At 45.7% G+C, this 24,576-nt stretch overlaps 1 protein-coding gene across 1 annotated transcript in view; it reads right to left on the bottom strand.

Moving 5' to 3' along the window:
• The window catches only part of LOC129381912 (tigger transposable element-derived protein 6-like), a 51,953-nt gene that overhangs the window by 459 nt on the left and 26,918 nt on the right, over window positions 1-24,576 (bottom strand). The gene's annotated exons all lie outside the window — the stretch shown is intronic.

The following is a 24,576-nucleotide window of genomic DNA, read 5'->3' as shown; positions in this document are numbered from 1 at the left end:
CGTTATCAAAACAAAGGCAATCTGTATGCCTTATCTGTATCTGAATAACCCGTGGCTGAATTGCCGTCACCTTCATAACAGCAAACGTCTTGGGCTCGACTCCCCCAATGTCGTGGGTTCCAGTGCATCAAATAATTTATGTTAATTAACTTCCGTTCATTACAAACAATGGTCATAGGTTCAACTCCTAACAAAGGTCGAGGGTTCATAACTTCAAGTATCACCAAAGGTCGTGGGTTCGACTCCCACCGAAGGTCGATGCAACGATAACACATGTAATAACTTCGAGGACGCTTAAGCTTCGCCTTTAAGAATGGAACGCGATAGCATTAAAGATCCCTAGTGCTTCTCAGGCTTACCGGCAACTGGAGCATAACTGCAATGTTTACCGGGAAACGCTGGCAGCGCACGCTATGCACGTTGCACGAAGCCGGGCTTTGTGGGAGAAATGCGGCCTCTTGAGTGGGCCGCGATGTAGGCAGGCGAGCGCCAGCTGTAGGTATTGCAAGGAACCGGGCACACCGCTCCGTGGCCCGCGATACACCCGCGCGCTGGCGCGAGCAAATGGCAGACGCCGCGGCCGGTATGTGAGCTGTACAAACGCTGGAAAAGGAGTATCGGAGTTTTCGCGTAACAGAACTACGTTTTCCCGTATAGTCAAATTAGAACCCGAGAGCAATATACATAGAGAGAGATAGCAAAGAGACGAAAGGCAGGAAGGTCCACCAGACGAGCATCGGGTTTGCTACCCTACACTAGGAGTGGGGGAAAGGGGGGAATAGAAAGAAGAAAGGATGAAGGAAGTGATGACTGTGTGCAGTGAAACACCGTGACACCAAACTGGAGTTACATAGGCGGTGATCTGCGTTGATCACATCTGGGACGACCAAAGGGCCAGTGGTCATTGCGCAAATAGGAGGCTGCGGGTGAGTTGTGGGGCTTACTCGATTGTTACAAGCACTAAATTAAGAGCATCCAGTACTTGCACTGCACTTAGCACTGACGGAGTATGCAACTTGCGGAAAAGTACGCGAAGGGTATTGATGAGTGACCGAAGCATCACGATTAATTCCTGTTCTTCTTCGTACAATTTATCGGTAGCCGGCGCTGTGGACTCTTTCGCGGTGCACTGTATCGTTTGATGCAACTGTGACTCCGGCTGTGGTACCGGCTGTTGCACCGGCTGTTGCACCAGCTGTTGCACCGCCTGTGACGTCAGCTGTGGTATCGGTCGTGGCTCTGGCTGTGGCTCCAGCTGTATCTTCAAATGATGTCTGTAGGTAACGTGCATGTCGTAGTCTATGATTTTCCCACGTATTCTAGCTTGAGAAATTCAATTAGTTCAGTAAATTGCTTGCGTCACATAGATGGCCTGAGTATGGGTGGCTCAAATTTCTTTTTGCTCAAACGACGTCCGACGCCGGACGCCGACTTGGAACGCCGATGCCGGATTTTCCGCGACGCAGGCTCCTTAACGTCATCACGCTAAAAAAAGGCCTTGTTAAATATCGGAAATATCAGGAGCACGGAGTCTGCATAGCCGTCGCCTCCATATTTCGCATACGATTATCGCAGAAGCAGAGCTTGTTGTGCCAGGGGATTAACGCTGTCACTGCTGTGAAATGTCCAACTTCTACAATAGGAGAAGAACGTTCTTGAAGTTACCGAGGAATCCCACTCCTGCCCACCAGACGCTGCTTCTATTGTGAGGAAGCACAGTACGGCGTATACTGCTGTGAATGCTCCTTATTCAGAGTCGATTAAGGCACTCGGTTCATTTGCGATAGTAGCATCAAGGAGAAAGGCAGTTGCTGTGAGTATTAAGAGAATGCTCCTTATCTGAGCCGACTGAGTGGTGCAGATTTTGAATGGTTAGACTGACAGCATTGCCGTCAACTTGCTGCAATGTTTTTAGGACAAATGTAGCCGTAAATAACTCGGTAGACACTGGCTCCCTGACTCAAAGTGACACGTCTGAGCCTACGAATTTTTCTGAAAGTTTGTAATCGTGGACGCTCTCATAATACTTATTCGATGTATTAGTGTTTGACTGTAGAAAGTCACGATAGCCTTCTTATACAGCATATGCGCACTCATGCCTTCAAGAAGAGGCCTCAGAATGCTTAAACATTCAGTATCAGATATACTGTGTGCTGTAGTGTCCGCTTGTTACGTCTGTTGTCCTTTTAGAATCTCGTTGTTCAAATTTCCCCAGTAGAAATGGCCAATCGGTCTCCATTGGATACGTTGCGCTTTCTTATCTTGTTCAATAAACATTGCTCATATTGCTTAAATTAAAGTCATAAAGCTACTGTTTATTCTAAACCTCTGTGGTTTACGTCAGAAAACTGCAGCTTTAGGCGCTCCTTTACTTGACCGTATTTCATTCTCATTTCCCATTGCTTATTTCCTCATATTGTCTACAGCTGAAATCTTTTAGATTTTCGCAACAATAATACTTGTGCACTTTTAGCCAAAATGTTATTTCACATTGGATTTTCAGGCCTTTAAGCATCAGAGCATGGTCGCAGGCTTCAGTGGGTGTGAACAGATGATCCGGGTCGCTAGCGCTACAATTCTGCTGGCATTACATTTCGGCACGCATATCTAGCTTTTCTGGACAAGTACCAACTAGCGCCCCAAGTGGCCCCGGCACGAAGTCGGCGCGTTTTCAATGCAACGAGCGGGTTTCTCGCGAAACCCTAAAGCTGCAGGTCTAATATTGAGAAAGCCAGATGAGCCAAACGAGCCAAATGCTGTGATCATGCTGTGGCAAGCAATGATTTTGTTCCCAGAGCGGTTAAAGATTAAGCAGTGGAAGCCTATAGAAACGACGAAAATTTGTACTCGATTTTCGGAACAAAAACGGTAGGTGTAATAAAACTGCGGCTGCTATCGTATTAGTCACTGTAGCGTAAGTAGTCCAGAAACTCAGCTTTCGACTGATGCCAATCTCGACTCTTTAGCCACGGTGTAACACTGTTCCCAAAAGCAATTTTTGAAACACACTTGTGCAAGCTCGCGTGGCGTGTATCAAAACCCGAGCGCATCACGCCATGGAGAGTTGGAATTCGTGGCCGAGTCATTTGATCGCACGCAGCTGTCGTATCGCGTCATGCAGGTAGCGGTTCTATTGTGTGATGCTTTTTTCTAATGCTGCGTACGACTGAGTTCGAGAGTCTCCCACCACATGGCGGAAACACAAACTCAAGATTTGCTTTCAGTTTTGGGTTTTTCAAAAATGATCTTCGAATATATTTTCTATTTTGTTGCTTATTTGTTAAGTCATCGCTTTTATTATCAGACATGACTCCTTGGAAAACATAACAACGGGCATCCCCATGCCTTTGTGTTACATCTAAAAAAACGACCATCGTGTTTTGTAGCATGGACATACTCAGAAATTCTGGACATTGCACCTTCACCACCATGTGGAACTTCACAGCAATGCACAAGCGTAACTGAATGGGAATAATTTAAAACAATTTTATTTCTGTATTTCTGTAACAGGCCGCCATTGGAATATGAACCTGGCAACGTTTAACGCAAGAACATTATCTAGTGAGGCGAGTCTAGCAGTGCTATTGGAAGAATTAGAGGGCAGTAAATGGGATATAATAGGGCTCAGTGAAGTTAGGAGGCCAAAAGAAGCATATACAGTGTTAAGAAGCGGGCACGTCCTGTGCTACCGGGGCTTAGCGGAGAGACGAGAACTAGGAGTCGGATTCCTGATTAATAAGAGTATAGCTGGTAACATACAGGAATTCTATAGCATTAACGAGAGGGTGGCATGTCTTGTTGTGAAACTTAATAAGAGGTACAAAATGAAGGTTGTACAGGTCTACGCCCCTACATCCAGTCATGATGACCAGGAAGTCGAAAGCTTCTATGAAGACGTGGAATCGGCGATGGGTAGAGTGAAAACAAAATACACTATACTGATGGGCGATTTCAATGCCAAGGTAGGCAAGAAGCATGCTGGAGACAAGGCAGTGGGGGAATATGGCATAGGCACTAGGAATAGCAGGGGAGAGTTATTAGTAGAGTTTGCAGAACAGAATAATATGCGGATAATGAATACCTTCTTCCGCAAGCGGTATAGCCGAAAGTGGACATGGAGGAGCCCGAACGGCGAGACTAGAAATGAAATAGATTTCATACTCTGCGCTAACCCTGGCATCATACAAGATGTGGACGTGCTCGGTAAGGTGCGCTGCAGTGACCACAGGATGGTAAGAACTCGGATTAGCCTAGACCTGAGGAGGGAACGGAAGAAACTGGTACATAAGAAGCCGATCAATGAGTTAGCGCTAAGAGGGAAAATAGAGGAATTCCAGATCAAGCTACAGAACAGGTATTCGGCTTTAAGTCACGAAGAGGACCTTAGTGTTGAAGCAATGAACGACAATCTTGTGGGCATCATTAAGGAGTGTGCAATAGAAGTCGGTGGTAACTCCGTTAGACAGGATACCAGTAAGCTATCGCAGGAGACGAAAGATCTGATCAAGAAACGCCAATGTATGAAAGCCTCTAACCCTACAGCTAGAATAGAACTGGCAGAACTTTCGAAGTTAATCAACAAGCGTAAGACAGCTGACATAAGGAAGCATAACATGGATAGAATTGAACAAGCTCTCAGGAACGGAGGAAGCCTAAAAGCAGTGAAGAAGAAACTAGGAATTGGCAAGAATCAGATGTATGCGTTAAGAGACAAAGCCGGCAATATCATTACTAATATGGATGAGATAGTTCAAGTGGCTGAGGAGTTCTATAGAGATTTATACAGTACGAGTGGCACCCACGATGATAATGGAAGAGAGAATAATCTAGAGGAATTCGATATCCCAGAAGTAACGCCGGAAGAAGTAAAGAAAGCCTTGGGAGCTATGCAAAGGGGGAAGGCAGCTGGGGAGGATCAGGTAACAGCAGATTTGCTGAAGGATGGTGGGCAGATTGTCCTAGAAAAACTGGCCACCCTGTATACACAATGCCTCAAGACCTCGAGCGTACCGGAATCTTGGAAGAACGCTAACATAATCCTAATCCATAAGAAAGGCGACGCCAAAGACTTGAAAAATTATAGACCGATCAGCTTACTGTCTGTTGCCTACAAAGTATTTACTAAGGTAATTGCAAATAGAATCCGGAACACCTTAGACTTCCGTCAACCAAAGGACCAGGCAGGATTCCGTAAAGGCTTCTCAACAATAGATCATATTCACACTATCAATCAGGTGATAGAGAAATGTGCGGAATATAACCAACCATTATATATAGCTTTCATTGATTACGAGAAAGCGTTTGATTCAGTCGAAACCTCAGCAGTCATGGAGGCATTGCGGAATCAGGGTGTAGACGAGCCGTATGTAAAAATACTGAAAGATATCTATAGCGGTTCCACAGCCACTGTACTCCTCCATAAAGAAAGCAACAAAATCCCAATAAAGAAAGGCGTCAGGCAGGGAGATACGATCTCTCCAATGCTATTCACAGCGTGTTTACAGGAGGTATTCAGAGACCTGGATTGGGAAGAATTGGGGATAAGAGTAAATGGAGAATACCTTAGTAACTTGCGCTTCGCTGATGATATTGCTTTGCTTAGTAACTCAGGGGACCAACTGCAATGCATGCTCACTGATCTGGAGAGGCAGAGCAGAAGGGTGGGACTAAAAATGAATCTGCAGAAAACTAAAGTAATGTTTAACAGTCTTGGAAGGGAACAGCAGTTTACGATGGGTAGCGAGGCACTGGAAGTGGTAAGAGAATACATCTACTTAGGACAGTTAGTGACTGCTGATCCAGATCATGAGAGTGAAATAATCAGAAGAATAAGAATGGGCTGGGGTGCGTTTGGCAGGCATTCGCAGATCATGAACAGCAGGTTGCCATTATCCCTCAAGAGAAAAGTGTATAACAGCTGTGTCTTACCAGTACTCACGTACGGGGCAGAAACCTGGCGGCTTACGAAAAGGGTTCTACTTAAATTGAGGACGACCCAACGAGCTATGGAAAGAAGAATGATAGGTGTAACGTTAAGGGATAAGAAAAGAGCAGATTGGGTGAGGGAACAAACGCGCGTTAATGACATCTTAGTTGAAATCAAGAAAAAGAAATGGGCATGGGCAGGACATGTAATGAGGAGGGAAGATAACCGATGGTCATTAAGGGTTACCGACTGGATTCCGAGGGAAGGGAAGCGTAGCAGGGGGCGACAGAAAGTTAGGTGGGCAGATGAGATTAGGAAGTTTGGAGGGTCAACATGGCCACAATTAGTACATGACCGGGGTAGTTGGAGGAGTATGGGAGAGGCCTTTGCCCTGCAGTGGGCGTAATCAGGCTGATGATGATGATGATGATGATGATGATCAATCCACGAGCATAAACAAGTTTCAACTGTCTGCGCCGAGAGGGTAGTCCCCTATAATAACATATGCATTTATGGCACTTAGTCGGAAAATTGGTGGTGCATTAAAGCAGAGTTTCGGTCGGGGGTGGGAGTTATGTTACGTGATAGGAGCAAATGCTTTTGGGCCCTGTCAGCATAGGGCACATTGAATTGAAGAAGCGCCAAATTTAAACCTTAAAGTGATTTATTACAGCTGAAGCTTCAACGGCAATTGTAGATCGAGTGTCATTCAGTCTGTTTGCCCGCGCATGTTTTTGTGAGGCAGCAGGAAAGGAGAGGGTGTGTATATAGGTGTGCTTGCACTGAGCGTGCGCGCGTGTTTACTTGCATTTGCGTGTGAGTGCGTGTTTGTGTCTCCGTGTCCGAATATGCGCGCACACGAGTGCGTGTATGCGTGTGCCAGCATACGCTTATTTGTGTTGCGTGCATACGCTTTTGTGCGCGTGTGCGTGCGTGGGCGCGTGTAAATGTGAATACGGGCGAAGATTCTCGTAACTCTGTGTGTGCGTTTGTGCGAGTACGTGTGTGTGTGTGTGTGTGTGTGTGTGTGTGTGTGTGTGTGTGTGTGTGTGTGCGTGTGCGTGTGTGTGTGTGTGTGTTTGCGTGTGTTTGCGTGTGTGTGTAAGCGAGTGAGCTAGCGAGCATATCCCCCTACTCTTGGGGATGAATCAGATATCGAGTTTATTTAAAGCGGCACTTCAATCTACGAGATTCGAACGAATGACACTGCATTTATAGATTTATCTCTTTCTGAAAGCAAAATTGACGCAAAAAAAACTCAGTTCCCTTCCAATATAGGAAGATCTATGACCAGCAAAGCTGTGTATGTGGGCATCTTAATGGCGAATTCCACCTCCGCGGCGGGTTGGCCCAGCATTACACTATCTGCGCGATTTTAAAGCGCAAGCTTTACTGGCCGCGAACTTGCGATTTCGCCGTGGTAATGCTCAAAGGAGGCACATGACATCACAACGCGCGCCTCGCCGCGGATTTCTTTCTCTCTCTCTCTCTCTCTCTCTCGCTCCCTAGTCACTACTGCGCATGCGCCACTAGTATCACCGAGCCACAGGTGTTCCGCCGCTGCGCAGCGCCGCGCCTTCCGCCACTCCCATTTGGTATGACGTCACACCTCGTACTTCGTCGTTGCGCTCGCCTCCGCTTGCTTCGCCAGCTGCGTCGCATGCCTGATAAAATGTCGGAGGATTCAAAAGGAGAGCTCGCGTGCGCCGCAAGCACAATTGAGGCGGCAGTATGGACGGCGACAATTCTGATAAGCAGGAGGCGTGGAATAGACATTGGAACGAGATGAAGAGGAAATGAATCGCACAGGAAACAGACGAACAGCGCGCCGAACGACTGGCTAAATGCAGCAAAATAGCTAGACAAGCAGACTAACCTGAACTTGCAATCAAGATTAACCAAGGCCAACCATGCTATGTCTTAGTTTTTGCTACGTATATGCTGGTATAGCCGAGCTAAGCCACTGTCAATTTTTTTTTTTTTTTTTTTGTTCTACACGCTGACACGATAGTGCCGAAACAAGCCCTTAACAGCTTCGCTGTAAAAAAACAAGAAAATAAAAAACAGAAACGCCTCAGCCGTCAATATTGCCGCCCCAGATTTCCCTATGATGGCACCATCACCTTCGGCATGGCTCCGTTAGCAGCTAGCAAGCTGTTGGTGGGCGCAATCAGGCAAAAATTGAAGATAATTGATTAGAGGGTGGCTGAGCACTCTGTAGATTACGTACGACAATGATAGCAAGAATACAACATTATTAGAAAATGTATTTCGAAAACACGTTCACTTAATGATGCAGTGTTGTAGGAAGGAACGAAGTACCTCCACAGCATATCTGCGGGGGATGCAAATAATCAACATTTAAAAAAAGAAAACAGTCTTGTAGGTCTATACTACACTGGATAGACCATTCGCGTCTTGGCAACAGGATAAGGTTGCTCCTGAAGGCAGAAAGTCTAGCGGGCTAGTCGGCTGGTTGGTTCACGCAGCTTCGAAATGCCGCAAAGGACGCGAAGACGCCACGACGACACGCCACTGTACGCCAACAAGTGAAGACATCTTTTTTGAAACGAAGCATTCTTTGCTTCTTCGACTTTTCCACTGGTGCTGTTGCTGTCTCGCACGCCGTATCGGAGGGGTATCCAGAGCGCGCATACGCATGGAATGAGCGTGGAAAACAGGAAAGGCGGCGCAAGAAACCGTTTGGACCTTTCCATCGCGTCACATGTGCACAGTGCCCCCTTGACGTCCCTGGGCGTCGTCACATTAATCTCTTGAAAGCTGTAATTGTCCGCAACCACTGCAAAGGCATTGCAGAAACTGCAGCGCTTATTCCTATTCTAGCATGCAAGTCCTGAAAAGAGGTAGATATAATGGTGTAAAGGGGGGGAGGGAGAAGAGACAGAGAATGGTAGAACCGGAGTATTAGCGAAACGAGTGAATAGCAGCCTTGTCAATCTTCGCTCGCAGTTCCCATACATGGGGGAAGGACGAGACATAGAAAAGGCGATGTGAAAAGATAACAAAACGCAATTAATGTAGACACAAGAACAATTAGGGGCAAAGGTAAGGCACGGTACTGTACTTTTCTCCATTTCTCAAAAATGAACACCACTCCAATTTCTCAAGCGGACAAATAATGCAGGGCGTGCGGACTCAAAGCCGCAACTAATAATTGTAGAGTATAGACGACACAACTGAAGCGGTCGCACGTCAAATCAACACTTCCGCGCCCGCCTTGGCATTGCTCAACGCCGCGGGGGCCGGATTCGACGGGAGCGAAATAGAAAAATGGTGGTGCACTTTGATTTAGGCGCTTATCAGAGAACTCCATGGTACCAAAGTTAATCCGAAGTGCGCCACTACGGCGTGCCTTATAATCCAATTGTAGTTTTGCACGTACAGTCTCAAAATTCTGAAACAATATTTGAAACAATAGCAATGCTCAACCCTCTCATAGGGTACCAACAATGGCGCGCAACAACGCCTCTAGCAAACACGGTTCTTTGTATGTTGTGTACTACGCAGACAAATAACAGTGGTGCACGCAAGATAACATTTGCCAACAACTCAATACTGTCATATTGCACTAAATGCTGAAGAAATAATACATACGCTGTCAGCATTACAGCTAGTTATTGTCAATCAAACCAAACAACACAGGATGCTTCGCTTACATCGATCTGCGCAGTGCGTGGGATCCGCATAACCTTTTAGACTGAATTTACTTGCTTAATAATGGCACTCAATAATGCATTATTTTCGTTTGAAGCGAGCAAGATCGGCTGTAGTGTTCACGGTATAATTAATTTAAACGGCTTCATTCCCATGGCTATTACATCATTGCCAATTTCCGTGAGATCGTAGTCGTCAAAATGGGATAGAAGTGACAGGGAAATCAGGAGGTTGATGAACGGAAAGAAGGCACAACCTGGCACAAGAGATCAGGAAAATGAAATGACGTTTTGAGCGGCGTGATCAGGAGGCCGTGCTATGGTTTCAGGATCTATTAAAACTCCCCCAAAATATGTACAGAGGCCGACGAAAATGTGGGCATTTCGGGAAAGGTGAAACCGCTGCAAATCCCAGGACAACAATAGCTTAGATAGATAAAAATGCATAACGTTGACAGGGTGGCCAATTTCGGGGCACTTAAATTGGCTGTTGGAGCAATTCAGCTGAAACCCGATGGTGCGAAATAAGGCGAGAACGTCGTCAAGTGTTGAGAGGTCAGGTAGGTCTCGTGGCCGACGCCAGCGACCGGCAGCTGTCAGCCGACTGCACGTATAAGCGAGGTGCCTAGTATCTCGAGCTTAAATATGCGACTTTTTTGACGTTTCAGCCTCCTAAGTTTCAAATAACCGGCCAACCTTAAGCTGCTAGACCGGTTGCTACTACTGCACAAAGCTGTGCTTCATGATTGGCCTCAGGATCTTCTTGGTATATCCAATTCCTTCATCCAATCTGCATGAAGTCTACAGTGACTGGCATAACAATGCTGTGTTGTTGACAAAAGATCAAAACCATAGACATGTTATGACCCAACTATGACGTCATCAAATAATTTCAAAATTCGTCACTTTGGTTTATTCATCGCCGGATTTTAAATCTCGAACTTCTATAAGGGGCCTAATTGCTCCCCCCGAGAGCCTGTCATAAAACAAATAGGTTCTTTTGCTGCCTTTATTATTTGAAAGTATTAGGACACAAGCGAGGAATAGGATTTGCCGGAATGTGTGGGTATCCTTTCGGCTTAGATGCTTCAGGTTCTGACTACGGATAAATTCACTGCACATGGTGGAAAGAACGGGATGAATGTCCATGAACTTATAGACAAATACTTATACACATTTTATAGACTGATTAAATGAATTTCAAATACCGTATCACTGACAACATTTAAATGGCAGGTAGTTCATTCTTGAGCAGCACGCCTGTTGCGTTATCCTTAGGTGTGACTACTTACATTTACTAGTTTTCCTATCTCTTGAGTCACATTATAAATTCTGAGCACATGCTGCTTTGACTTATCGTTCAAAAAAATTTCGCCCAATTAGGTAATATGATACCCTAGATTACATTGCTTACGCATACATCCGCAAATATGGAAACTCTATCAGGAATGAGCATCGCTGAAAGTCATCATCGTGTTCGTCATTTTGTGATGTTCTCGACTTCCATGCCCAGCTTAGTTTTGCAGTTCTATGGAAGATAGAATAAGGGAAATCTCGGTGAGTGAGTACGTATTCGTATTATAAAAACGAGGTAAAACTACAGATACGACAGCCCTCATCTCTCTCCGATTCTTTTGATGTCTGTGTAGCATTCGCGCTTTTCATACAGCGTGTATGCAGCTCGTAATATGTTCCTAACGTGTGTCTCTTTCACTCGATTTGCACCGTTGCAACGAAGACTTGAAACAAGCTCTATGAATAATTTGGCAACTGATAGTGCTTCTGTAAGCTCACGTACTGATAGAGCGAAAGACTGGAAGGGCACTAAGGGAATGCAGTAAGGGCTCTGGCGGTGTGGTCCTGCGCACTATTGGGTTAATACGCGGTTCTTTGCAACTTGCGTTTGTCGAATCCTTGTCGACGTCAAAAAGCGGTCTACATATCGTCGGAGGAGGCTTCTGAGTTGTAGCTGCTTACTCATGGGGAGAACAGTATTTGTGTAGAAATCTGGTTCGTCAACTATGGTCGTCGAGGTAGACGTAGCAGAATCCTAGATGAGAAACACACTGCTGGTTTCCACAATTTTCTTGATGTTTGCGATAGTCGTGCCTTTGTCGATGTTGTTGAACTTCTGGCTAAAGTTAGTGAGCATCACTTTCGCTTTTCCTCCATGCAGTCGTGTGATCCATCTTAGGACGCATATTTCACGGTCCAGCAGTAGACGTTAGTCGTCCTCGATGAGGCCTTCTGCGTCTGTAGGTGTATCGCTGCCAACGGAAGTGACAATGCTGGAGCAAGGCGGGATGCTGGCTTAGTGCTCAAGTACACTCAAGGTATGCTGACTCGAAGGCCTCTCAATCAGTATCTCTTGGTCTGTGGACAGCGTTATCGACATCGACCTCAGGTCGGTGATTGCACCGTGTTGGTTCAGGAAGTCCATGCCAAGAATTACGTCTCGCGAGCACTGTTGGAGGATACGAACGTCGTAGGGTAGGTGCGGTTGGCCTTATGAGATGTCTTTAAGGTGTCAAAATTTGAGGTCGGCGCCACGTAGCCTTGACTTTCTTCAGTTTGACGGCGACTCATTCAATCATGGCGGAGTAGCCGGTTTCAGTGTCTACAAGCGCGGTGACTTCGTGGCCGTCGAGGTCGCTGGTTCTTCTTCTTCCGTTGAAGTTCGTTTCTTTAATTATGGGGTTTTACGTTCCAAAACATCGATCTGATTAGGTGGCACATCGTAGTGGGGGACTCCTGAAATTTAGACGACCAGGGGTTCTTTAACGTGCACCTAAATCTAAGTGCCCGGGTGTTTTCGCGTTTCACTCCAATCGATATGGGGCCGCCGTTGCCGAGATTCAATCCCGCTACCTAATGCTTAGCAGCCCTACACCATAGGCACTAAGCAACCACGGTGGGTCCGTCGCAGTTAGGTCTTGGTGTTCGATCACGGCCGCGTCGTCTTTACCTGTTGCTTGTACGTGGCCTCCACAGACGTCTTTCGTCGGCGTGTTCTTCGCTTCCAGGCTTAGTTGGGATGGTGGCGTGTCACTGCTACGTCTTCAAAGTAGATCTTTGAGAGTCCTTGTCGGCAGCGGAGGATCTTCGTCACGTCAACGTACAGCAACGGCGCCTCCATCGCTTGTTGCTTTCGATTTCTGGATATGGGCTTACGGAGCGGCTGTGGGCTTGCCCAGAGTATGGCCGGCGCTGCGGCGGCAGGTAGCGTCCTGGCGATGTCGAAAGCCAAGGGCGTCGGGGTCACCACTGTGTTGCGGCGATGTAGTCGACGAAATACCGTGGCCGTTCATCAAGCTGCGGACGCGGCGAAGCCTGCCAGTCCAAAGTTACGGTATGGGCACCAGTGGAAGGCGTGACCCGACTCTCCGCAGTAGTATTACAGCGGCCAGTGGTCTGGAGCGCCCCATACATATGTATTCCTTGGGTTCCTGCGCTGAGCGGGAGGAGGGCTAGCGGCGAACTACGGAAGTGCTGCGTCACCCGGCCCTGGACCGGAAGCGGAGGGGGAAGTGGATGTCGGGTCACGGCGGCGTAGATAATTGCTTCCGGCTGAGGCCGTGGCGATTCGAGGACTCCAAATGACTGTAGAATCTACTGTCTGGCGATGTCAGAAATGGATGCTACTTGAGGCTGCATCGAAGGAAACAACTTCTGATGCTGCTCCCGAACGACCGCTCTGATAGTCTCGTGCAGGTCGTCGGTGCCTAGTGATTGAACTCCGGTTAACTTGGTTGAGTTCGCGACGCATTTGAATTGTCGGTTGTGCATTTACTGTGTTTTCTCGGTGCCAGTGGCCTCGCGTAAAAACTCTTAGACGGTTTTCGGTGAGCTTCCTATCATTCCGGTGAAATTTTCTCGCTTCACACCAGGCATAGTAGGAGCGATTTATTCTGCTCGGATATTTCGGGTCGGCGGGCGAAATGAACGGCTAATTTTTTCCGTAAATATGGCAACGTCCTCGTTAGGTATCAGCGCACAAGCTTCCCATAGAGTTTCAGCCCTTTCATTCCGTACGACGCTCGTGAAATTCCACAGGAAGTTACTCTGGAAGAAGTCCCATGTTATAACGGTGTACTCGCGATTCTGGGACCATGTTAACGCGGAATCATCCAAGGCGAACTACACATGGCGTAGCTTATCCTCAAAGGTCAGATTGTTGAATACTCAGATTCTTTCGAAAGCCTTGAGCCAGGCTTCCACATTGTCCGAGGAAGCTCCATGAAAAGTAGGTGACTCCCTTAGTTGTTAAAGAACGATGGGGGACGCTGGGGCTACCATTCTGGTTGTTGATTCTGTCACGATCTTCCTGGTCACCTCAGAGAAAAGACCGTGCTTTGGGGGCGGTCTTCGCAGCATGTGGCTACCTCGCTAGTCCTTGATGACATTAGTGTTGGCTTCGAAGTTCAGGCTTGGATAACGGCATGTTGGAAGTGTCCGGTGCATAAACGCAAAACATCCTGTTAATGGACTGGTGAAACGTTTCACATATTGAGCAACTAGCCTGTCTAGTAATGTGTTAAAAATGTGCCAACTTTATTTTTCGATAATTTGCTAGAATGTGTAGGCAGTTTGCTTAGGAAACTAAAGACATAGCATAAACACACAGTGATTTCACTTTCTGTGCACATGTTACAGGTTTAGAAAATTAAGGTGCGAGCCGTTACCAAAGTTCCAACTAGAAAGGAAAGTCAGTATAAAAAGTTACACACCACTGATCTCATTTACAGGGAGCGGATAAAGCATCACGCACCTTCAAGTGAAGCCAACCTGGTCCTGGAAGTTGGCGCGTCCCGAAATTGCAGCGCCACTTCGTCTGCGCGGGTGTGTGTTTTGCTGCCCCTATAATACATGCCTGTTGTGCCGTAAGCTACCCAAGCATGCCAGAACAGTTTTTCGAGAAGATGTCCAGAATTTTTCATTGCAACCCCGACAGCGTCGCTAACATAAGAGGCGCCCACTGGAAACACTGGTAAATGAGAAAAAAACTTGGTGTAAGAAAACACCACCGCATACGGGTTCAGATTGTCGTAAAAGTTCTTAACAGACATAAAAAAGCTATCTTCCCATCTCCTAAAATGCGGAAAACCACACAGAAAAATTTTTACGGCGCCAATATTATGTGCCCGCACGCACTGATAAGTGAAGCATACGCCCTGCTTTTAGGACAAGCCGCCGCTCAAGGCCACATTCCCGATGGCTTCAGCTGCATCGAGCGCACCGAGCGACAAAGCCGCATCCAATAAAACAGTAGAGGTAGAGATCAGTGGTGCACAGTGCTTTGTGTCCCCTTTGTGGACGCCAACTGAACACAAGGTAAACTATTTCTAAAGTAGAAAACCTGAGGGGAAAGGCTTTGAACACATTCCATTTTGAAGTGGCTGTACTGGACGAAGCAAGTACTGTTGCATATTAGGCTTCCGCGAGGCAAGCTAGGAGCTCAGAAAGCCTGCTTGTTGCTTGTCAATTGGAAAAGTAATGTTAGCATATCAAATTTCTTTTTTTATCCCCATCGCTTATTAGGTAGTGGAGACGGCTCTCATTGGAAGCATGAAACGGTTCACGAAACCAGCTTAAATATATCATACGTCTGCATCACATCATTTCATGGCTGCATGAGTGAGCCCACTGGTTAACACGTAAGAGTGTTCATAATGTTTGCCATTCATTATGCAGTTTATCTGCCCGTCAGCCGTATCTTGAGGAAGCTGATGTTACGTTTACAGAAATTGTGGCTCTGAGCTTGCTTGCTGAGAGCCGTGTTTTGAACATACAGAATAAGCTCAACACATTAAGGACCAAAAATTGTTAAGGATTTCAGAGGAACAACTTTCAAAGCCCAATTCATTTAGTGGTGTTAATATTCTGCTGAAAGTTGTTGATTGTTGCGTTCTTATGGCGTCCAAGAATTGCGGTAACAACTTCTTCGCTTGGAGCACAGGGCAAGGGCGTGCCCCACATGAAGTGGTGCTGGTGGTTATTTGCTGCAATTTCATTAACTGGCTTCTTTTTCAGTTCAGTATTTCAAATTTGCATTGTTTATTAGGTGTTGTGCCCTATTTATTTTTCCTACAGCTTCTTAGTTAAACATCTCAATGGTGAACACAACTTGATCTTGCTTGATATTCTATATTGCATGTCCTTGCTGTAAAGGAATTTACTTTCAAAACTACTTGCCCCTATCTGAAAGAATCAATTGAAGCAGTCTTAGGCACTGATAGCACGAGCGTGACATGATTTTGAAAATTGTAATATTGTTTTTCATCTAGAGGGTGTCCGAACTATCATGCACAAAGATTTAAAAATTTCCAGTTGGTTCTCCAGTCATAAGGTAATCAGTTTCTCAAATATTACAGTTAAATAAAAAGTGTCAATGAGAAAACTGTAGAGCAACATGAAAAGCTCCCGATACAGTTTTATGTTGCTCAATACGCGCTACACACAAGTATTTTGTCCGAGAAAGAAGCCCGCGAATACATAGAAAATACCTCGAAGGGCCAGTCGCGCGGAAATATTGTGTCGCAAAGCTCCGAATACAACCTAAATTGGTTCTTTTAAGAAAAGAGCGTAACTCAGAAAATTATCCTTTTTATGCAGTCTGTGGCGACAAGGTTTCTTAGGCATGGCCATGGCACTCAAGATGCCGAGACCACAAAACTTGACCACTCAAGTCGCGGCCACAAGCAGTTCCTCCAGTGACCGCGAAAACATTCTCTGGAGCACAAGTCAAATTTGGCTCCACTACCTTTTTCGTACAGTTTTTCACAAAACAGGCTATCCAGGTGGGTAAAAGTTGGCAAAGGGAAAGGGAGTCAACAGTTCCAAGCATAGAACTTGCTGAAGCTGAGAACAGTTGTGTGTGGAATTTTCCACTTATCATTTACCAAAAAAGGGGAAATAAGTAGATGGTAAGGTCTCCATCAGGACATCTCTTTTCCGCAGAGAATTGGCAGTGAATAAAAGCAGCTACGAAGGCGGGAATATTGGGCAGAATGATTTGGCGTAGATGAGATAATGATTATGAATGTTTTTGGTGAAGGTAATGGTAGTAGACTGAATAATGAGCATCTAGATATAAGTTAGAAAACAGCTTTCATTGCACTTATTATATTTTATATATTTATAGTTCGCCCAAATAATTCTTGTGCGTGATGAGCTATGCGTGTCGAGCGACAGCTCTTCCTGATACAGCGCTTCTTGATGATGGCTTCTTGCTGACGTCATTGTTATGCTGCATAATTCACGGGTTTAAATTCACTGCTTCTCCCGTACAATCAAGTTTACACTATTTACAAGAAACCTTGTGAATGATTTGTGGAACTTGCTGATGAGATCAGAGGACAGCATGCACCCCAGGCTTTCTTAGATATGCGCTCGAGAGCCTCGGATTTTGCATGGGAATGTTAGGAATATTTTGCTGAGTATGTTGATGGCATTATGTCAAAGTGTATTTGAGCATATGAGGTTGTCTAAATTGGCGAAACAGTCAACCTAAAACATGTCAAGCGATATCGCTGACGATTCATACACATTCCAACTGAAATAAATAAAGATAAACATAGCACCAAATGCAAGAAATATTGCCGCGCTGCCATGGTTTCTTTTCAATTCTTTACACGGCACAGGTGGCGATTCAGGTTCTTCAAGCGTTTTTCATTGTAAGGGACGCCATATAGCACGTCACGTATTTGCAGAAATTTGAATTCCTATTGTGTCATATTAAATAAATTCATTATTGGGTTTAACCTGGGCTAAATGTATTACAGCTGGGTACTGGTAAACTGGCAACGGCTTTAAGTATCTACAGCTTCTCAAAATATAGTTGTAACTATCATATTATATGAAACTTCTAGTACACATGCATCGGCAACAGCAATCGTTAGGGCGCAGTGTTTTCTAGTACTGTGGAGTATGCATCCTACACCAGATTGAAATGTGAAGTGGGGTGTAATTTATGGCTTACACTCACGCATAAACATCATAAGTATTTCTCCTTATCTGCTCCACATATCACTGTTGCAGTGACCGTAAGATAAGCGTGTTCGTTTACAAGACCCGCAGAGAACAGTCTGCGACTCTTTAAAAAAAATGCTGCAGCAGGTGTGCGAATTGCGCCAAACTGCGCTGAGGGCAACCTTGTGCGCCATCTTGCGAGAAAAAGGCATTTTAGGGGGAAATAGCGCCGCGCCTCCGCCAAAGCATGCATTTGAGTGAAACTCTCCTTCCGTCGATGTTTTGCAGCTAGCAAAATTGAAATTAAAACCAACAGCACGCTATCATCATATCATAAAAGTCGAGTCATCAAGTCCGTCATTGGCTCATTTTTCTATGACTGACGTACAATGTAGCGCCGTTATACCGTCTTGCTAGCGCTCTATTTCGACGTTCGTTGAGCGGGCGTTGTACAGCTCAAGTAAAACTCTTGCTTGGGCTAGTCGGTACATGCTTGAATTAGCAAAGGCAAGACACAGAAGGCCAGGACTCAAGAAGAACACAAACGATAGGACCCGCGCCACTGGCAAGCTGAGACGGCGATCAGACAGCATAGTTTTGCGAAACAAGATGTCACATTCTATAGTTAAACGTTATCTTTTTCGATGTTTAGCGGTGACAGGGAGGATTTGGAAAAGAGCCGTTACGATCAGAATCGCATGTTGCGAATAGTTAAATATGGTATTGGAAAATGAGGTCGAATGCAGCACACGGCTAAAACCGCCACTTCGGTGGGTTCTGCCATGTTCATTGACACAAAACATTTGTGTCTAGTTTATGTCGCAGCGCTATTTCAGTGGAACAACGTCACCGCAGTGCAAAGGCAAAACTCTAAAATTAGAGTCTCGCGCATGCGCAGTGGCGTTGTCGATGCTTGTTTTTTGCGGCCGCATACAGTTTGTGGCCCCTATTAGACGACTCCCTAATGTGCATTTCTTGACCTGAGTATATTGCATGATGTCGTCTTCAGTGCAGGGGCGCGTACTCTATCGGTATTGCGGCGAAGCTTTGACTACAAGCCGTGACTCTCTCACTGTGTCGCATCCTGGGTTAATAAACAGGCGTTAGTTGACGACCTGACGGTGGTGCCTTCGCTGCGCCGTATCCACGAACCGGGCGGCGTCCTTTGTGCGTCGCCATACTGAGGAGAGTCACACACTTTTCTGACCACGTTTGCAAAGTATGCGCAAACCCGTCTTCACAAGATATCGAATATGTCAGTTAAAATTACTGGTATACGGTAGGCATAGATGCCTTGGAACCTGCCCCAAAAATGCTTCCTACTGCGCGAAATCGGCTACTGGCCTGCACCAGGACCTGCGTCGAAAGGTAAAGTGGCTGTCCCACCACTCTGAACAGTAAACATAATCATTATTCGATGAATGTTCAGTATTATTTATCAAATTTAGCACTATTTGCCTTACACAGTGGTGTTTTCCAAACTATAACGTTGGCACGTCTGCATAATGTTTTACTATAGGATGTCATTCTCACGAAAGAGTGCATATGTGTGCATTACGCCTCGTCGGCAACGTTCTGCTGCACAGAATGTCATAAGTTCTCTTATGCAACGGTCACCATCTCACAAACCAGCTGCTCCTTTGTTAGTTGGAATGTAGCGCAAATGTAATGCGCATTTGATGTTAAAACAAAGGAATCGTGTCGTCCGATTCCCTTGTTCTCTTCACTTGACGCCTAGTGTTATAAGAGCATGACTGACACCATGTGTGTCAATGTGGTGTATAAATATTTTGCTTAACGGGGGGTGGGGGCATACAATAATTTTAGCAGCTTTTTCGGGCGACTTGAATTAGTATGGTAGAATTCTGTTTCTTTCGCTTTTCGTGCGGAAATTTCACTTTTGATTGCGGCAACGAAGAAAATGTAGTTTTCTAGCGCTTCTGCCTATCTATATAAAGTGAAGGCATCTGTGTAGAAAAAAAGAACAGCTAAAGGTTTGCCAGGAAATAAAGTGCACTGAGACCATTAAATTTTGAGCTTTCAGTTCTGGGGTCTTACTGCTGAATAAATGCCCACCCATTAGAACTGTCCGTGATATTTTCTTCCGTTAAGATAACATTGAAGCTTTGAACAGGATCTGATGTGACACTCCTTTGAAAAATGACCCATTTCCTTGTTGAAGTGTGACAGAGCTTCAATAGCAAGACAGATGCTTGAAGTCATCAACAGCGGGCATGAATAACAGCACTCAACGTTTTGCACTCTTGTACCTGGTATCATACTGCCTATCCCATTTTTGTTTCACAGGCTGCTCTTTACTGTTTTACAGGGATGCACAGTTTAATTTGGCTTACTTATTTTTTTTTTTTTACATTTTGTCGTTACCTCTTTTATTCGTGTTTCAACAAGATGTGTATTCATATTGTGCCTTCATTTGCCGTTTCCAGTCATCTTAACCAGACGTATCTTGACACAAAATTTATACTCCTTAATTTTTCATTGCTTTTTTCCAAAAGTCCAAACAGTTCATCTCAATTCCTATTTTAGTATCTTGGAAGACTAGGTCTACTGGATTAAGGATTATAAATTAACAATGCACTTACATGTGTGCATCGTTTGTTGTTTTGGTCGCCCGTATTCTTCGCAAGATCTGACACCAGTGCCCATACCCGCTACATCACTATCACCACTGCTAAGCACAACCTTCCTGCGTTTATGTTAACACTTCGGCTTGTCTTTGCCTGCTATAGGCACCAGTTTCTCCTTTCTTAGCGAGGGTGAGGGCCAGTGAGCTATGCACACATAAAAGCGCTGCCACTGCCAAGGAAAACAGCTGCTGCCCTGATGAAAAATACCTTTGTTGAAATGTCGGCTACTGCAACATCCCTTGTTCTAACAATGCTGACCTACATTCAACTTTTTCTAACACAAAAGTTACCGCTTTGTTGTGTTTTCTGGTCATCCTTCTTAGTGGCTCTCTTTGGGGTAAAAATTCACCAATACTATTTGTTTCTCCAAACAGCAGCGAGCTTATAGTTGCAAGGCGTTTGGGGTGAAGAACAACTTTCACCAGGAAAGAGTGCAAGGGGAGTGGTTGAAGAAAATAAAGTCGCTTTGTGATCTAAAGAACATCACGGCTGAAATTTTGCACATATTTATAAATACATATGTTATACAATTCGTTTATATGTCAATCTGCAAAGTATATTATCTTTTAGCCTGTGTCAATTTATTGGCGAGGCAATTTTTCAAATGCCGACCTGCTGCTTCTGCTTTGAGCTACCTTCATGAAATTTTCATTAAAGGATATAAACTAGCGGGCACAAAAGTGCCCAGGAAGTGCAAATGTCGAGCAAATTGCTTTGCTGGGGATATTCCATGCTGCCATCTGTGTTGAAGACCGCTGAAAACAGTGGGTCGCGTATGCACATTTCAAACACAGATGTTAGCGTGGCTCATCCCGGCAGATAGCACTCCAACAAGTTTCGGTTCTCGCTCGCGCGTCCTGGACACTTTTGTCACCGATACTACATTTTCGAAACAATGACCATGTTCTGTAAGACGTCATACCGGAAGCACCTGTAGTTGACCATTTGAATCCTATAGAACAGATTCAGCGTACGGCGTCTTCCGCATTCTGAATGTGGGAGGCACCTGTATTTTACCGGTTAGAGTGTATAATAGAGATTCAGCACACAAAGTCTAAGATTTTCTAGATGCAAATGCACTCGTATTTTGTATTGTGGTCTCTCTTTTACGGCGGTCCGTCCTACAGAAATGTCAGTTCTTTATTTACGCAAAATCGTTCGGTCACACATTGCGAGCACATTTGTCGTAAAACCATGTGAATTTTTTGCACTGTACGGTAGAGTCAAAAATTACACAATTGGGAAACATAAGAAAAAGGTGGCGATGCATGCCCTCACTTCAACTGGCCGCAAGGGAGGGCAAGCGTCTGCAGGCGTGCGAGACTCTGCGGCTACCATCCCGACAAGTTAACAGCGTATCGAAAAGGAGTTCAGAAAAGTTGCGCACGAATTTCACTACCTTCTTCTACAAGAGGGGGCACTAGCACGTCTACGTATTTATCCCTTTCTCCGGGACTTCCTTTCTGCGGCTAACAGCGTAGTTATCGCTCAACGCAAGACGCGCTTGCATAATTTTTAACTTACGCGAAGGTTATCCATAGTTCTATCCTTTGTCTGTGTCACCCAACCATGTGTAATCTGATTGTATGAGTGACGCGAATTGTTCACAGTAGAACCTCCTTCATACGTTTTGCGAAAAACCCCGGAAAAGCGTATTAACCGGAATAACGTAAAAGCCCACCTTATTGAATATTTAACAGCCTCAACTATCGTTGACATCTACGTAATGCGAAGCGTTGCGTGTACCGTTGCGGCACGAGGCGCCAATACGCGCGTCGAGCATGTGGTGTTCCAGCGGCCCGAGACTCGTTTTGTTGATTTCCTATTGCGTGTTGTTTTAAGAGGATGACGGGAAACCGTTACGAAATCGAGCTCTTCGGCGACACTGGATGCCGCTGAGGCAAAACGCGATGCCCACATCGCGCTGCCTACAGAAGGGAACGGCGGCGCGCTTAGTTCATTGCCTATTAAAAGCGTACGCTACGCTCCCGACGGCACCACGTGGTGTGAAACAGATAGGCGAAGATGTTTGTCGCAAATGGATTGGCGGTAATACCTGCGAACGCCGCGTGGGAGGACCACGGAAATTTGCTGGTACCGAAATGTGAAACTGAATGCGCACCGGCGCTTTCACGTGAGACGAGCGGGCGAGTATTGCGATGAAGCTACTGCGGCGGGGACCTATGGACGTCAGACTCTGGAGTTTTGCAAGACGCGTAGCGCCACCTGCCGTTGCGAAGAGGCAGTAATTGAGTAGTGCGAAGCCCGACTCCCTTGCTAAGTTGCCTATGCAGCTAGCGACTGCGAAACAACGATTTAACTAGATTTTGGTCCATATTGCGAGTGTTTTGCGCATTTAACACCCAGACAGAGAGCTATGAATTTCTACGCTAGTCGTACGCGCCGCTGAACTGCCATACAGCGCTTGCTGGCAGACTGATGGCGGAAACGACGGCAACCGCGATAGCTTCGCGCGCTACGAAGAAACGCCGCAATCGACGCTACTGTGCTGTTGTAAATTGCCATGAACGTGAAGGGCGGAATAACAACGTTCAGTTTTACCGATTTCCATCGCGATCGTATGAAGGGGAAAGGCGAGAGCGCTGGATACGGGCCGTTCAACCTGTTGGGTAATCGGATTACTTGCATTCCCCACAACACAGTGGCTCGCATGAGAAAGTGCGACAATTTTGTTCTTCTGTAATTGTGTTGCGTGGCCCTGACGGAGGACCGTGATAACCAAGCGAAAACTCAAGAATCTGCAGCCGCCACTTCGTTGGTAACAGGAAAAACAACGTTGCGAATCATCCTGCTTATGTGCCATCGATATCTCCACGTTTTAACAAGCGTCCGCCTCCGCTTGACTGAAGTGGAACGGAGATTTGGCAGGTCAGCGTAACCAAACATTTTGGTTCGCTTATGAATTCAAAATCCTGTTCTAGAGCATCGTTGTATCGCGAGATCATTTCTACTTTCGGTATTTTGTATGTCCTGCGCCCATACAACAAGCACGCTTCGCATTTGTGCTGAGCCTGCTCGACTGCGTTTTTCAAACGTGAGCAATAAAGTTGCTATTGGAGCACTGGATCAGTAATTGCGAAGTACCGCACGTGTGTAAAGAAAAAAATGTCGCGTTTATTTACATATATTTGTGCCCGCTTGTTGCTCGAAGCGTCTGCGAAAACCAAATTAAGGTACTGAGCGATGCGGTAGCTCCTGCGAGAAAGAAAGATGCAGCGCGTAGGCACTGTAGGAAGCTTACTTTCGTTATGATCGCACGCTGTTTGCTGCCCTGGAAAAGGCTATGAAAGGATTTACTCTCTGTAAATAATTGCGAGACAAAAAATTACGATAAAATACAAAAAGATATAGGAGATACTTAAGTCTTGTGTTCAGGACATATTCAATATGAATCAATTTGAAATGCTTAGATTTTTATGCTGATATGCCTATAGACAAACCTGATGCTCTCTGTACTTGCGAGTTGAAGCACGCCGAAATAACACTTGAGACTTTATTTTATATTGTACACGCACTTCGCCCTGCTGAGCTTCCTTTCCGAAGCGTGGATGGGCGGAAGAAGCTTTCCAGGTCCTTGATTTTTAGGAAACCGTGCCTCAACACAAACGAAAGAGAAGGGTCCATTGTGGCCTATGCACCTTCGCTTGCGGACAGCTCTCCTTGCACTACTCAGTTAGCGCCAAGGCTGCGATGGGGGCGCTGGTGACGGGTTTTTCCGCAGCGCCGCCTGGGCAGAGTCTGAGGTCTATACCATTCTCGATCGCGCGCGCTTGTGCATTTTGATGTTAAAATGGCATCTAGCGGCCGGAAAACGTATCATACGATCCTTGTTTGAAGACATGCTGGACGTTGGTGCGACAAACAGTGTTTTCCAGCAACTTAGGAACCGGTAAAAATAAGGCTAACATTATTGGGTCATTTCTTGCATTCTCTATTGCGAACTGTGGCGCCGGGAAAACGTACGTAACGGGAACGTATCAGCGCGGTTCTACTGTAGTATTTTCATGAAGGTAATCGGGCACGAGCGTTCACGCTGGAACCCTTCCACGAATGCATTTCCCTCTCTAACAACTTAGTTATCCTCAGTGCAAGACGCGACGGCAGAATTGCGAAATTATTCGAATATTATCGATAGTTCTATCCCTCTTCTGTTGTCATCGACCCTTGTGCAATCTTATTGTATGACAGACGCAGATTGTGTGGTACTTTTCTGAAGATACGCGTGCGACAGCGATAACGTTAGAACCTTTGATGAGTGTAATTAACTTGCTAACAACTTAGTTATTACTCAGGGCATGACGTGACAGCATGATTGCGAACTTCTTCGAATGCCATCAAT

Source organism: Dermacentor andersoni, chromosome 10 (assembly GCF_023375885.2).
Source record: "Dermacentor andersoni chromosome 10, qqDerAnde1_hic_scaffold, whole genome shotgun sequence".
In the NCBI taxonomy this organism is placed as follows: domain Eukaryota; kingdom Metazoa; phylum Arthropoda; class Arachnida; order Ixodida; family Ixodidae; genus Dermacentor; species Dermacentor andersoni.
This window is presented reverse-complemented; position numbering and strand designations above follow the sequence as displayed.